The sequence below is a fragment of the Eulemur rufifrons genome, chromosome 7 (assembly GCF_041146395.1).
Source record: "Eulemur rufifrons isolate Redbay chromosome 7, OSU_ERuf_1, whole genome shotgun sequence".
Lineage (NCBI taxonomy): Eukaryota > Metazoa > Chordata > Mammalia > Primates > Lemuridae > Eulemur > Eulemur rufifrons.
The window spans coordinates 278,182,245-278,188,244 of NC_090989.1; positions in this window are offsets into that span (position 1 = coordinate 278,182,245).

Genomic DNA, 6,000 nt, shown 5'->3' on the forward strand with positions numbered 1-6,000 from the left:
TACTCAGTGTGCCCTGTTCAGGTGCTCACAACCCTGCCTTTAAGTCCAGCCTAGGCCACCACCCCGAGGTCGGCCTGGTCCAACCTCGGAGCACATGAGGACAATGAGTGTCCCTCTCCACCTGTGGGCCCCTCTGCCTGGCTCTCCCTGCAATCCTCAGAGTTCACCAGCCTGTTCTGTGGTCTGCTCCCCCGCGCTGTGGGGACCCCAGTCCCTGCAGAGCATCCTGGGCCTCCTGCCTCCCCCATGCTGGGCTTCTGCACTCAGCCCCGCCACGCTCTTCACCAGGGCGGGTTGTCGGAGAGGAGCATGTGGCTCTTTGTCACCCCTGGAGCCCGACCAGCAAGCCTGGGCTTTCTGGGGCTCTTCTTGTTACAAACAGAACGTCACCAAGGACCTCAGTTGATGTCCTCGGTCCTCCTACAGCCTCGGCCTGCCCGGGGTCCATGCCACTACTGGCCCCTTGGGCAGCCACTCTGGCATCTGGAGAGATGCTCCCCTTTCTCCTCTGCACATGCACAGGCTGAACCATGCCAGGGACACCCTGGCGAATCCCAAGGTAGTCACCGGCCCTGGAAGACCACCCTCCGCTCCCAGCCTTGTTGGGTTGGAAGGAACTTCAGAAATGGGTGGTCCGCTCTATCCCTTGTTTTACAGCTGGAGAACCTGGCTCGGGAGGGGAAGGGGCCTGCCCAGGGTCTCACCGCGAGTCAGCGGCAGAGCTAGAGCCGAGAACAGGACGTGGCAGCCCCACCACCCTCGTCTGTGGATGGCCTCCAGGTCGGGCATGGCTTGTCCTTAGAAAGCTTGTCGGCCCCTGGGGTCACTTCTTCCCACTCTGGGGCCTCACAGCCTCAGATCCTGCCTGGCCCCTGCTCCCTGCATCACGCCGGCCTGTGCCAGGAGCTGGTACAGGGACACCCACACTCATGCCCCACAGATTGTTAAAGCCAAGGGGACCTCAGAGGGCCCCTCATGCCAGAGATGCCCCATCAGCCATGCCTAGGGACCCGCTTCACTGTGTGCTGTGTCTTGCCGCCCGCAGGCTCCCAGACGTCGATGCCCCCTCTGCCCAGTCCTGGGCTGAGCGTGGGGCGCAGACGCAGGGCCGGCCCTGAGGGCCTCTCTCCTAGGAGAGGCCATCGCACTCCATCCCAGCCCTGTCCAGATGTTGTTAGGGACCCATTTCTCACGTGAGAAACCAGAGGCTCAGAGAAGGGAGGTGAGGTGTTCAGGGTCACCCAGCAGAACCTGCAGGCCGAGCAGGGTCGCAGGGGTGCTGGGGCGAGCAGAGGAACAGGTCCTTCCCTCTCTGCGGGAGGAAGTGCAGCCCTGACTGGGGAGTAGCCAGCACCACCCCCGACCCCTGCCACGGTACGAGACCACTGTCACCGTGGGGCTGTGGCGGGACACCCAAGGGAAGAGGCAGGTAACTGTGGTCTCTGGAGGAAGAGGCAGAAAGTGAGAGGTGGGCAGGGAGGGTCTTGGAGAAAAGCCCAGGGAAGTGGAGGCTTAGAAAGAGGAAGGAATTCACCCCAGGTGGCAGAGTCAGGGCAGAAGGGGACCAGAAGCCAGAGCCTCCTCACCAGCCTGCTCCGTGAAGCCCCCCGGGTGCTCTGCTGTCCTGGGAGACTGCCAGGTCGCAGGGGTCAGACGAGGGGCCAGCACAGCCGAGGGATAAGGGCCGTGTGCACGGGCAGCGGGTGGGCAGGCCCTGGCGCTGCACCCAGATGAGCAGAGCCCAGCACAGGGTTGGGGCGCAGCCTCTTCTCCTTTAGGAAGCTCCGCAGCCCCCTGGCAGTGAGGCGGCCTCCCCCGCCATCTGGTTGCCGTTTTCACTTGGCATGCTGGGAGTCTCGGGGGAAGGAGGATTGGCTGACAGCTGCCTGGCCCCAGCCCGGTGCCCTGGGCACCACCTGGGGTGAGGGAGAGCCTGCGGCTCTGGGGCTGGCTGGGCCAGTGGGGAAAGGGCTCCACACTCACACACGCGCACACACACTCGCACCCGGTGCACACGGAGGCTCACGCACCCACACGCACGGGCGCGCGCTGCCGGGCCGGGCGGAGGGAGCCTCCAGCATTCAGCCCTTGGGGGCGGGCGAGCCTCTTCTCCGGTGCCCCAGCCCCACCCTGGGGTCCCGGGGGAGCCCAGCCCAGCCGGGGTGGGGACCCGGCTGCCGGCCATTCCTGTTTTCTTTGTACAGACTCTCACTGCCCACCCGCCATCCCCAGACACATTTTATTTAATAACTTGTCATTGTTAAATTATTTATTAGCGTTTACCACATCACCACCCCACCCTGCCCTCCACTCTCACCCCCGCCAATTCCCACAAAAGCAGAAAATGGAAACAACAACAAAAAAAGATGAGACATCAGTATATTTGTAAATAAACCAACCTGTACACGCCTGTGGTGCTTCTCCTTGGGGGGGTGGCTGGGTGGGGGCTCTGCTGGGCCTGAGCCAGTCCTGCGTGTGATGTCACCAGACTTCCTGACGGCCACCAGGGCCAGCTGGCCAAGGAGGAGGGAGGGCGTGGGCCCGGGTCCTGCCAGCCCCACCCCATAACCTCACCTCCTCCCATCCTGCCCCAGCCCAACCCTGAACTTTCTCCAGCCTGGAAGCAGATGATGCGCCCCGTCTCCATCCCACCCTACCCACCCCCCCCCCCCCCCGCACACGCACACTCACTCACTCATTCATTCGACCAGCCGGTACTTGTGAGGGCCACTTCAGTGCCAGCCACCCGAGAACGGGGGCCGGTGGTCCCTGCCTCAAGGAGATAGTGTGGGAAGAGCTCAGTTGAGGTACGATGAAGCCTGTTATAGGAGGACCTGATGTCACCTGGAGGGATGGGGCACCATGGACGGCTTCCTGGAAGAAGCTACATATTGAGCTGAGATCTGAAGTGGCCTGAGTGTGGGGTGGGGTGTTGGGGAGTGTCCCAGGCTCACGCAGAAACTCAGAGGCGTGAGCCTCCCACACTGCGAGGCCTGCTGAGGTTGGGGCAGGGCCAGACCATCCAGGGTCTTGCTGCCCAGTGGGGACCAGACCGATTAGACGAGGCAGCCTTGCTGCCGTGCGTGGCCGTGTCTACCCGCAGGGCTGTTCCCATCTGTGTATGACAATGGTATCCCTGATGCGTGTGGTGCACTGGGGAGGAAGTTTGTACATCCGCACGTGGGTATGTCATTGCATGTCTTCGTGTATCTGTGCGTCCATCCGGGACGCCTCTGGGCCTCCTGTCCACAGACCTGCTGTCCTAATGTCCGCTCCTTCCCCTGCCTCTTCTCCCCATTCCTGTGGCTGGGGCCCCCTGAAAGTCACCGTTAGCATCTCTGCCTGCCCGCGGCACCAGCTCCCTCTAGAGGCAGGCACCGCCCTGCGCCCTCCTCTGGCCTCGCTTCTCACCGCCTCTGGGTGATTCCAGCCACCGCTTGGCTTCCAGGAGTCCAGAGGCGTCGAGGACCTCCAGGTCATCTCCTCATCTGCCCCTCACCAACCTGAGAGGCAGGTCCCAAGTTTAAGAAGAGAAAACCGAGGCTCAGGAGGAGGAAGTGACCAGCTCAACATAACAAAGCTAACCAGGGGTAGGGGAACCAGGGTTCAAAGCCAGGCTTGGCTGCAAACTCATGGCCCTGCCACCACCCCAGGCTGCCTTCCCAGTCCCGAGCTCTCTGGCCCTGTGAACTGGACCTTCAAGGTCAGCCCCAGGGACTCTGGGCACAAGGAAACTCCTGCCTTCAGAGCCTCACTGAGGCTCAGAGAAATCAAGTCACTCAGCCCAGACTGCTCAGCACAGAGACAGAACCAAACTGTGTCTTTGGGTCCAAACCTCAAGCCAGGGCTCACGTGACAGGGGGCCTCTAAGCTCCACCCTGGCCAACAGCAGGCTGCCAACTCTCGCCTACGGCAACCGGCAACCGTTTAAAATCCTGTCACTAAAAAATGTGTGAGGGGTGAAGGGGAGGGGACTGTGCTAATCCCTGTCTCCACTGTCACTTGCCTGTCTTCTTCCCCAGCCCAGAAGGTACACGCAAGAGACAAGAGAGGGCCTGGGGGGAGACCCCCTCTGAGCCCCCCCCCTTCTAGGGGCAGATTTAAACAGGACAAACACTCACCAAGTGCCTGCCACTGCCAGTCATGGACTTCGGCTCTCTGACCCTCACAACAACTGAGAACAGCTCTTATCCCATTGCACAGATGAGAAAACTGAGGCTTAGAGAGACGTAATGTGCTCCAGGGTAATTCTGCCCAGGAACTTGGGGTTGGAGAAGGTTTAGACCATGGGTCTGGCAGGACTGGAGAAGGGGGAGGTCTCAGGAGAGGAACATGACCCTGAGCACACCCTACAAAACTTGTCTTCAAGGGGTCTGAATCCCAGGGAGAGAGCCAGGCCCCCCGTCCTGCCTCTGGAATCCCTCACAGCTGCCAGTCCCTGCAGCCTTCCCTGAGAGGGCCAGGAGCCCCGGATCAGAGAGGGTGAGGTGTGTCCAGCAGCTGCACAGAACAAGGCTCAGCCTGGACAGATGGGCAGTTACATGATGTGACAGGCATGGGAGGACGGCCAGGAGGAGGGCCACCACACCCTCTGGGCTGAGCCTTGTGCTTCTTGTCTCGCTTACTCCTTGCAGCCCATGGGGCAAATTATGTCCATTTGCCAGGTGAGGACACTGCCCCCTGTTCCTCCAAGGAGTCCCTGTCTTGCAGGCTCTGCTGCTCTGCCCCAGATATCCTCTTTGGCTTCTGAGTGTCCCAGACCCTGACTCCAGGCACTGATGGACAGGGGACTCTGTTCATGGCTTTGACTTCAGATCAACCGCTGGAGCCCAGCTGGAGAGTGGAGACAGCCCTGGGCTGCTGGTGCCCCCTGCTTGGCAGACCCACCTGGGAGGGGCCAAAGAAGGAGCTACAAGAAAGACAGAAAGGACTCAAAGTGGGGAGGACTGGTCACTGTGCCTGAGAAACCAGAGAAAGCTTCCTGGAGGAGGAAACCTTTGGGCTGAGCCTCCAAAGATGGTCAGAGTAGGGCACGAGGAGACGGGAGGGTGACCAGGAGAACAGCCAGAGCAGGCCGGGGGTGGGGGCTGCAGGAGGCGGGGGGCAGGGCGCCCAGGACCCAGGCTGAATACAGAGTCTGAAGGCCAGAGACAGCCGGAGGTGAGCTCCTCGGCGCTGCCCTGGTGCTGGGCACGCCAGGGTCAGCCGGCCCTTGGCAGCCAGGGACACCCGACACAGCCTGTGCTTTGATTAAGCTGGGCATGAAGTCAGGACACGATGAGCCGTGGAAGAGTACAGAGGAGTATGTGTATTCCCAAACACGCCTGTTCCTGGCCGAGAGAGGAAGGTGCACCTTCCCCTCTGCCGGCGACACCCAGGTGGCGTTCCGTGGGCAGCACTCCACCTTCTCCCCACCTCGCTTGTCAAACCTTGGGGCGCTTTGCTGCTGAATCCCCGAGAAGCCGTTTGAATTTCGCCGCTAAACCTGCAGTCACCCGACAGGCCACGAGGTGGCGGTCGCAGGCAGGCGGGTGGGCGCCCGCGCGGCCGCAGCGCTGGGAGAGGCGCGGGGGCGGCGGCGGCTTCCGATTGCGGCCCGGCCTGGAGACTGCAGGAGGGATGACACCTGCTCCCCAGGGGTGTCTGTGCGCCGGGCACTGCGTGGGCGCTGTCCCCATGATCCCGCGGATGCCCCGCCGCAGCCCTGAGAAGGGGATGTGAGCATCCCCATTTTACAGGCCAGGAGAGCAGGCTCAGAGATGTTAAGTAACCTGCTTGAGGTCACACAGCTAGGAAGTGGAAAGCTGGGGTTTGAACCAGGGCTGGAGCAGAACACACGAGGAGGAAAAAAGGGGAGATGGGCAGGGGAAAAAATTAAAAATAGCACTCTCTTCTTGAGCAGTCAGCCGCTCAGAGCCTCATTACGCCCATCTCATTGATGCCAGGCACCTGTGAGGCGGATACTTCACCCCATTTCATAGATGCGAAAGCTGAGGCTCA